Consider the following 9555-nt stretch of genomic DNA (forward strand, 5'->3'; position numbering starts at 1 on the left):
GAATGTTAAGCAGACTCCATGCCCAGCACAAGCCCAACTCAGGGCTTGATCTCACGACCCTGAGATCATGACCCTGAGATCATGACCTGAGCCAAAATCAAGAGTTGGACCTTTCACTGACTGAGCCACATAGGTGCCCCTACGTTTGACTTATTTCTAAACAGAGGAAAACTTGGGTGAGTGTGTAAACATGTGCAAATCACAGAGCTGTGTAACACCTGAGCCACTCTTGATTATTTCATATATTTCAGTGTGGTCCTTGGGAAAAAGCCTCATGTAGGGACACCTGGATGGTTCAATCAGTTAGGCATCTGCCTTTGGGTCAGATCATGGTCCCAGTGTTCTGGGATTAAGTCCCATGTCAGGCTCCTTGCTCGGCAGAGGGCTTGCTTCTCCCTCTGCCTGCCGTTTGTCCTGCTTGTGCTCTCTCTCTCTCTCTCTCTTTCTCTCTGACAAATCAATAAATAAAATCTTAGAAAGCAAAAAAAAAAAAAAAAAAGCCTCATGTAAGCCATTGGTTTAGTGGTATATGGGAATTCATGAACTCCCAAGTTCTAAATCCATCCGTGTTTTGAGTATCTTGGCCAATTTATTTTGAAAAACCAGCTTTATTGAGATATAATTTAGCCATTTAAAGTACACAGTTCAATGGTCTTTAGTACACTCACAGTGATATAAACATCACCAGTCAATTTTAGACCATTTTCATCACCCCAATAAGACCCGTGTATCCTTTAGCAATCACTCCCCATTCCTCCCCAACTCTGCTCTTTCTGTCTCTATAGGTTTGCCTGTTATAGATCTGTTATATACATGGAATCACATAGTATATGGTCCTCTCCCATTTAGCATAATCTGTTCAAGGTTCATCCATGCTGTAGCAAGTATCAGCACTTCATTCCTTTTTGTTGCTAAATACTATTCCATTTTTCTATTCTGTATCACATTTTATCAGTAAGTGACCATTTATCAGTAAGTGACCATTTTGATTGTTTTCACTTTTTGGCTATTATGAGTAACGCTGCTCTGAACCTTTGTGTACCATTCATACATTTGTGTGCATGGACGTACATTCTCATTCTCTTGGATATATAGCTAGAAGTGGGATGGCTGGGTTATGTGCTAACTCTGTGTTAAACTTTTGTTTCTCAAAGATGTATCTATTTATTTGAGAGAGAGAGAGGGAGAAAGAGAGAGTTTGTGTGAGCAGACGAAGGGGCAGAGGTAGAAGGAAAGAGTCTCAAGGAGACTCCTTGCTGAGCTTAAAGACTGATGGGCTCCTGAGATCATGACCTGAGCTGAAATCGAGTTGGATGCTTAACTGACTAAGCCACCCAGGTACCCGTGCCCCAGTAACTCACCATTTTATATTCCTACCACCAATGAATGATGGTCCCAATTACTCTACCTCCTTTCCAACAAGTGTTAATTATCTGTCTTTTTTTTTTATTATGGCCATTTTGGTTGGTGTGAAATGGTACCTTATGCTTTTGATCTTCATTTCCTTAATGACTACTAATAGTAAGTACTTTTTCATGTGTTGATTGGCCATTTCTACATCTTCTTTGGATCAATGTCTCTTTGATTCCCTTGCCCATTTTTGTATGGCTTATTTGTCTTTTAGATGTTGAATTTTTCTTCATATGCCTTAAGAATGGGAGTATTGGAAGAAGAGCCTGAGACCTCTTGCCTGCTCATGCCTAGAAGAAAGCTTCTACAACACAAAGTGGGTGATAAGATGCCAGTAGCCTGCTTTTCCCAGGGTTCTACCATAGCCCTAGACTGGCATCTAAGTTGAGAGGGAGTCCTGTGTTCTTGATGGCAGCCACCTGGAATGGAGCACCATCCGCTAGCTGGAGGGCAGCAGGGAAGTGGGTTGTGGTTGAAATATCTCACACTCTTATTGTTCTTACTGAATTGCAGTAGTTTGTCTTGAATAAGGTTTTCTTCATTTGTTGTATTTCCTCAGAACAATTTCCAGAGACTAACTAGTTTATCTATAATTTTTGCCAGTGGTTGTTTTGCTATGAAAGTGGGTTCATGGAGCTCCTTACACAACCATTCTGGAAGTTGAGTTCCATTTGGATAATTTGTAATGCAAATGTTGCATCTTATATACTTGGTGGTAAAATAGCTTATGCTGACATAGTAAATAGAGAATTACAAAGGACAGTTTTTACAAAAGTAAATTTTGTAAATTTACAAACAGTGGATTAAGAAAACTGATTGTAGTTGAGGCCTGGTTAACTTTTCACTTTATATCCAGTCAAATTCTAGAATGCTCATGCATTTAGTTTGACAAACTATTCTTAATTTGTTGTTATTAAGTGGCTGAATAGAAATATTTGAATATTGAGGTTGACAGTGCATTTCATATGAGAGCTTATTATTGCTCTAGTAATCTATGTACAAAGCCATCAAAGCCATTGAAAGTTATCAAAATGATGCCTGTTTTTGAAAGCATAGGAATAATTAAAATATGCATACTAAATTATTAAAACCTCATTAGTTTTATGCATTGATCTAAAAAGTTCACAGGCAAAAATGACCATATATTTCTTAATTAATTCAAAAGAACCATCACACTACTATGTCTTTTAGAAAAACAACTTTCCCAATTTCCCTGATGAACTTATTTGTAGTTTTAGGGCTAAGATTTACATTTAACAATTCTTCAAATCTTTATTGAATTAGGGGCTGAACTCATCTATGTTAATTGCCAACCAGTTGAATGTCACTTTAGTTGACACAGACATAGAACTTCTGCTCATATCTAAAACCCTCTTCTTTCCATTCCTCACATCCCCACTCCCATGGCAAAGTTAACTATTCCTTCCTCCTGGGTTTTGGAAGTCTGGTTACTTCTGAATGATCACATAAGCATCTTTGAGAAAATACACACTGCTTAATAATCGCGAGAAAATGTTAAAATTGGAAGTTCTTCACTTTTTGGGTAGTTGTCTTGTGTGTACTATTGCCTAAAGTAGCTTTAGAGGCAAAAAGTATTATATAAGAACACAACACTAGAATATTTAAGAATGAAACCGAGCACCTCCCAAAGATATTTCCCTGAATAGTTACTGAACTACACAAAGATAAATATGAAAGTAATTCACAAAGTAATTTTCTCTTCTTTGGCTGGGAAAGTTTCGGTAATAAAGTTTGGCTTCTGTTGAGTGAAAACCTCTTAGTTTCTAACTACGTTAGAAAGGCAACTATGTTAACTAAGGCAAATGGAAAAACCCATTCAATTCTTAAAATTTTAATGCAGTTAAATAATAAACGGATAAATTGCATTAAAGCTAGAATTAATTTCTCCCCAGTAGAGACAGGAATTCTCTCCTACTAAAGCTACTTCAGCGTTCAAGCGTATATTTTGGAAGATGCTTACCTCCCGGTTGGGTTGGGTGTATCTCCCTGCGGCTTAGGTGAGCGCCCAAGCTTTGGCTCCTCCCCAGCCGCTGCGAGCTTCCCACTGCGCCGGGCGCCTCGTAGCCTCCTGGAGTTAGGTGTTCGGCCCCGCCCTCTGCACTATTGCTAAAACTCCAATTCTGCCAGACCGATTCCGGTGATTAATTATTGACAAAAGGAAAACACTCCCACGCAAACTTGTGTCCAACCGCACTGCTCCCAGCGATTCCTTCCAGAAGAGAATGCCGGCTGCACCACTCCCCTCCCCCCCTTGCTCTACGGTCCCAACTTCCCACACGCGGCCACTCTCTGTCCTGGGCGACCGGGCTCGTCCTCGGAGGAATGCAGCCCAGCGACTTCTACATTTTTAAATTTGGTTTTCTGCAGCTCGTTAGCACTTCTCCAAGGACCAGCCTTTCAGGAGGGGGCGCTTTCCGGATGCAGGGGAAGCCAGGGCTCTGAGAGCAACGGAGGAGGCTAAGGCGTCGCTGTCACCTCCGGCTGCTGCAGTAAAACCCCGAGCCGCGGCGGGGATGGGGAGGAGGGGAGAGGGAGGTGTCCTCCTCCTCTCTTGGGCTGGGAGCCCCGACACTACCAGAGGGGCACGTCCTTTGATAGTGGTGGTGGGGGCGAGCAGATAAACGGGAGGCGCGAGGTGGGCGCTTCGGGGCTTTAGCCGGAGCCAGCGTTAACCCGACCAGGAGAAGCCTGCGCCCCGCATCCATCCATCTGCAGACTTGGGCAAGGGGGCGAAGCTCGGCGGATGCTGAGCAGGACTGCGGTGCGAAACTCGGCAGCAGGCTGCGAAGTGAGCCCAGGGCTCCGGGTCGGCCGAGCAGGCATCCCCCTGCATTTGTTGGTCAAAGATCGAAGAAAGTAAACCCATTGAGCGCCGGCAGCTAATTTTGCTGCCTTTGAACGCGCAAGAACGCCTCTCCCCGCCCCGCTCCCACCATCCTGCCACCTTCCCTCCGCCCCTTGGCTGGGAGGTTAATCGTTGAAAAACTGGGCTCCCCCCGGGGAAGCAGATGGAAGGATCGTGCCCGGGGAACTTGTGTGTGCTCACTCACAAGTGAAGAGAGTTAATTCGGGCCCGGACTGCAGCAGGAACGCAAACTGGGGAAAGCGAGCTGGGAGGCGGCTCGGCGGCGCAGACACGCGCGGCGCGGGCTCCTGCCGTTCCGGGGCCGGCGTGCCCAGCGCTCGCGCTCCGCTCTCAGCGATCTTCCCGAGGAGGCGCGGGACCGCGAAGAGCATCTTCCCTGGAAGCCCGCATCCAGAACCCCAGCGATCCCTTCTCTCCCGAGGGCAGGGTGCTTAGGTTTAACCCGGTGGCTGCGGGCTGCGAGCGCAGAGGCCCGGAATCTCCACCACCGAGCCTCGGCCCCAGACCCGGGGGTGTCGGGGGCCCAGAGCCTCTTCCGATTAACGAGCGTTTGGGCCACAACTGCCAGTCAACCCCCACCGCCGAGGGAGGAGGCACTGCACATGCTCGGCCAGGGCTGGTCGTGCTGAAGCGCGAATTTGAGCTGCGGGCAGGTTTCGGCTCATTTTGCAACACTCTTCCAGCAGGTTCCAAGCCGCGGGTGCCACGAAGAGGAAGACTTCCGTTATTGCGAGGGATGTTCTGCACGGAGGAGGGACTGCGTCCCCAAAGGAAGCTGTCGGTGGTTGGGGGTCAGGGAAGGGACCCGCGAGGAACTGAAGCCGCTACTGGCCAGATTTTACATCCTTATGTTTTCCTTCCTTGGGACTGTATCTAAATACTGGCAACCACTGCTAGTATTTTTTATTTCATTATCACTTTGTGTTGTTCACATCCTTATCTCGCTGCTTCTCCTGACAAACCTTGTAATTTCGGCAGAGCAAGTAGGACCACACCATTGAGGTGTGGAAATAGATAAGGAAATAGAAAACCTGAAAAGCGACTCGCCCAGGGTCGCCAAGCCCGTTGTGCGGCAGGGCCAGTACCATTGCACTCGTTTTTTAGGTCTCATTCCTCATTATCTAGTTTCCTTAATAGATCTTGACAATCACCAGGTGATTGTACATTTGTGGAAGTGCAGAAACAGGCCTCACTTCTCCCTGCCCAAGTTTTGTGAAACGGGTAGGAGAGACCTTGCAATTACTTCAACTGGAGGTGGGGAGAAACTGGTACATTTGGCAGAAGCATCCAGACTATTAAAAAAGATCTTAAATGATTTATGTGTAATATAACCACACACAGATAAAAGATACGTGGGTTTTTTCATTCCCAATGGAAAATAGTTGTTTTTTTTTCTATCTAAACAAAGAAGAAACTTAACTAGATCATAAAATAAAAATCACATTTTTAAAAGATAGTGATCAGATGGACCACATCATCTATTGAAGCACAATGAGGATAAAATTAATCAAAACAATTAAAAAGAAAAAATTCCTTCTCATTGATCTACAACTGGAAATTTAAAAATGCTTTAAATCTAGATTAAAGAGAAGAACAAGGGGCACCTGGGTGGCTCAGTGGGTTGAAGCCTCTGCCTTTGGCTCAGGTCGTGATCTCAGAGTCCTGGGATGGAGCCCCACATCGGGCTCACTGCTTAGCAGGGAGCCTGCTTCCTCCTCTCTCTCTGCCTGCCTCTCTGCCTACTTATAATCTCTGTCTGTCAAATAAATAAATAAAGTCTTAAAAAAAATAAAGAGAAGAACAAATGAGAAATTACAAAATCTTTAGAAACAAGAAAAAAATCCTACATAACAAAATGAGAATATAGAAAAGCAGAAATCATAAACCTTAAATGTATTTGTTGCAAAATAACATACAAACCGAGAAACTTAGAAAAAATTGCAAGAGAATTACATTAACTAGTAAAGACTAAAGCAGAAATTAATGAAATAGAAAAGTAAAAATCCAGGAGAATTGATCCATAAAACCAAACAAACAAACAAACAAACAAACTTATTCACTGAAAAAAAAATCAAGGAACAAAGACACAAGTAACATTGGGAAGGAAAGATGGTATGTAACCACAGAAAAGGACGATTTTTTTTTTTCAAGTCGCAAATGATGTTCTTTCTCCATGAAGAGGATTCTCCCTTTATGCTAACTACAAATGGTGAGATAAGAAATAGTTAAGACACACCACAGCTTGTAGAAAGGGGAATAAGTTTTAAAGAACCAGGCAGAATTGTTTAGAATACAATAGTATGAGAATTTGAAGTAATTATAATTGTATCAACTGAACATTTTGAACAAGGTCTTTTGTTGTCATTATCATAAAGCAGCTGTTGAATACCTGAAGAACACATGCTTGCCGGAGTAGAAATCTTTTAGAAGTAGTAAAAGTTAAAAGTAATAGAAGAGTATATTTCCTTAGGTAACCTGGAAGGTTTGAGGACAAATACTGGAAGGGAATGGCATCACTTTGTAAAGCTGTACGAGGTTGTGTGGAATGTATCTGGAGTTCAGCATACCAGAAAGGAGAAAAGTTGTGAGAATCCACTTGGAATAACCAGCTGTCAGTTACCAGATCTGGTATGCGTCTGCTGAGAACCGTCTTACTCCTACGGGAGCAAAATGAACAGTGTGAAATGTGAGTTTTCTCAAGCTTCCAAACTTAACCAGAATGGCACAATAGTAAAAGTTACAGACTTTGGGACAAAATACCCCTGGGTTTAAATACCAGCTTTTCTACTAACAAATTATAGTCTAAGACAAATTCTCTTGTATCTCTATACCTTAATTTTCTCGTCTGTGAAGTGGGAATAATATTGACTTCATTGGGTTCTTCTGAAGGATTAAATGAACCACCGTTTACAAAGTACTCATACAGTTCTTCATCTCCCTCCCCATTTGCCTCTCCTTTTCCCTTCCTTCCTCCATTCTGCCTTCCCTAAATACCCATCATTCAGGAACTTCTCTTCTGTATTTTGACATTTTTTTCTATTTTGTTAGTAGAGCTCTGTGTTCCTTCCCTTTCTTTCAGTGACTCAGCCACCTTCTCCATTACTCTTTAGCATTCAGAAATCCAAGCATCATGACTGAGCACCTTTGGAATACTTTAGAAAGACCCTCCTGAATTAAAAATTAACTCAGCCCCTCTCTTATAAAAGTGCGTGGCAAAAGCAGGATTGCCCACCTGCCCTTCTGTCTTTCCTTCCCTCCCTCCCTTCTTTCCTTCATTTTTAATACATTTCTGAAGTTCTTATGGGGCTATGCTCTAGTAGCATGAATGACATTGCTCCAACTCACTGATTCCAGTTTCACAGATATGCAGATGCTTAGGCTGAAGTCTCTCATGAGAGGACCTAACCCTTAAACAGTCTCTGTTTGAATATTAGGATAAAGATCATACTAATAACCAGAGTCAGTAGTTCTAGAAATTGGAAAAGCAGTAATATTTCATTAAGGAACTAATGTGACCATTCCATTAATTGTTAACAAACATGAGATGTATCATAATACGCACAATTCTTGCCTTTGAAAGGATACTTCTTAGCAATAAAGAGTCCCACGAAGAACAATACAGAAACCCCCAGAGCCGCTGTAAGACCAGTTTAACAAAAGACTCTCAGGAGCATCTATTATTCTAAAGCAACCTCAAACACTGTCTTTACACACACTATCCAGTGTGTATCTACAGCTATTTGGACAAGACAAAGAAGACAATGGAAAGCCAATGAAATCAAGAGAAAAGAATAAAGCCCCAACTAACTATATCAGCAATCTCTCTCTTTATCAACACTCATTCTCTTATGTACATTTTATTTTCAGGAGGAGAGAATGTAAGAAGCCCAGTAAGAGGAGTATTTAATAGCAAAACCAGAAATTTGAGATAAATTTTATTGACTTCTTCCTGGTTTACTTTCATAATGTGCAGATTAACTCTTATTTTTAAAATTAAAAAAATTTTTTTTCAAAGATTTATTTATTTATTTGAGACCGAATAAGCCAGCTTGAGCGGGGTGGTTTGTGGGGGTGGGCGTGGGGTGGGGAGGAGCAGAGGGAGAGGGATAAACAGACGCCCTGCCGAGTGTGGAACTTGACTGGGGACTGGAGCCTGAGGCAGGGCTCCAGGCGGGGCTTAATCCTAGGACCCTGAGATCATGACCCAAGCCAAAGTCAGATGTTTAACTGACTGAGACATTCAGGTATCCCCTTACCTTGTTTTTATTTATTTTTAAATTTTTATTTATTTATTTTTTTAGCCTTTAAAAGAATTTTTTTTTCTTTAAACAAGGCTGGAATCAAAGATAAATAGAAGACACAACAGTTTTTTTTTTTTAATTTTATTTTTTATAAACATATATTTATTTTTTCCCCAGGGGTACAGGTCTGTGAATCTCCAGGTTTACACACTTCACAGCACTCACCATAGCACATACCCTACCCAATGTCCATAACCCCACCCCCCCTCTCCCAACCCCCCTCCCCCCAGCAACCCTCAGAAGACACAACAGTTTTGCTGTGGTTTTGTGTTATTTGGGTTTTGGGGTTTCTCTTTTGTTTTTTGGGCATTTTTTTCTTACAAATACAAATTAAACATGAAACAACACTATTTCAAAAGACATCTAAATTAGTTGCATCCTAGACATTTAAAACCTATCCCACAATTTAAATGGTAAAAACTGTAGGCTTATAATTGTTCTGTGATCACATATCAAAAGAAAAAAAATTCTAATACCTTTTACTCAGTTTTTAACCATACCAGCAAGAATCAAAACTGCCAGTTTTTCCAATGACAATTTCTACACACCAGAAGGTAGTCATGACTCTCAAAGAAGAAACGATTTGGATTTTTCCTGCCTTCAAAATGTTTATCAAATCTTGTGTTTCTCACAGGCTTTTGAAACACATAGAAAATAAGAACTATTCCAATGAATGAAACATACCAAATGTCAGAAATAAGCAAGACACATTCCTTTGGGGAAGCAGCTTAAAAAAAAAAAAAAAGAATTCAGTCTGTATATGCAAAAGTAAAGCAAGGAAATTGTCTTTTTCTCTTCTTTAAAAATCCAAATCTTTTCCTAAAATATCCTTCCCCAAAACTGGAAGTGAAGGACTAAAAGGTCAGGAGAGGGAAGGCGGGGAGAGGGAGAACACATCATTAACACAAAAAGTAAAATTGTATAAACTTAAGCAGTTTCTCACAGACTGGGGTCAAA

The 9555-nt window shown here is 41.9% G+C and overlaps 1 protein-coding gene across 1 annotated transcript in view; it reads right to left on the reverse strand.

The window, feature by feature from the left end:
• Positions 1-4236, reverse strand: part of SPTSSB (serine palmitoyltransferase small subunit B) — a 31876-nt gene extending 27640 nt beyond the window's left edge. The window contains exon 1 of the mRNA XM_032836074.1: positions 3392-4236. The gene's annotated coding sequence lies outside the window, so the exon portion shown is untranslated. The remainder of the gene's footprint in view (positions 1-3391) is intronic.
• Positions 4237-9555: the final 5319 nt, after the last annotated feature.

Source organism: Lontra canadensis, unplaced genomic scaffold, assembly GCF_010015895.1.
Source record: "Lontra canadensis isolate GAN:19392208 unplaced genomic scaffold, GSC_riverotter_1.0 scaffold90, whole genome shotgun sequence".
NCBI classification, from domain to species: Eukaryota; Metazoa; Chordata; class Mammalia; order Carnivora; family Mustelidae; genus Lontra; species Lontra canadensis.